The sequence below is a fragment of the Frankliniella occidentalis genome, unplaced genomic scaffold (genome assembly GCF_000697945.3).
Source record: "Frankliniella occidentalis isolate FOCC.00 unplaced genomic scaffold, Focc_3.1 Scaffold124, whole genome shotgun sequence".
Lineage (NCBI taxonomy): Eukaryota > Metazoa > Arthropoda > Insecta > Thysanoptera > Thripidae > Frankliniella > Frankliniella occidentalis.
The window spans coordinates 245,383-245,879 of NW_026267251.1; positions in this window are offsets into that span (position 1 = coordinate 245,383).

Genomic DNA, 497 nt, shown 5'->3' on the forward strand with positions numbered 1-497 from the left:
AACGACGATTTGCCCGCGAGAAAGTGTCTATTGACCAATTGCCCGTGCTGGATGTCGCTCCTCCGTCAGACAGTACTAGCTGCTGACACGTTAATGTTTAGTTCAAGTGCTGAATATATATATTCTGATACCAACCGGTCGTCTTTGCCCTCCGCCCGAGTGTAGTAGCGCCTGACGGTTAGGTAGGCCGTCGCCGCATGTCCGCAAAAGACACACTTGGCGGTCCCCGCTGGGATTAGCCCTCCGCCGGTTCCCCGAACCGGCCGTCGAGGTACCGCATGTCCGCTAACGTCCATCCTGACCCTTGGGCCCAGACCATGTCCGCTAACGTCCATACGCCGCTGGAAGCAGCGGCAGAGGCGTGAAGCCGAGCACGCTCGGGACGTGCCGGAGCCAAAGCCGAGCTTCTCGCCAACCCTTGCTCTCCCCCAGCCACGACCGCGCTGCTCCGGCTTCAATTTCAAAGCATGAAATTGTCCCATCCCCCCCCCTTTCTC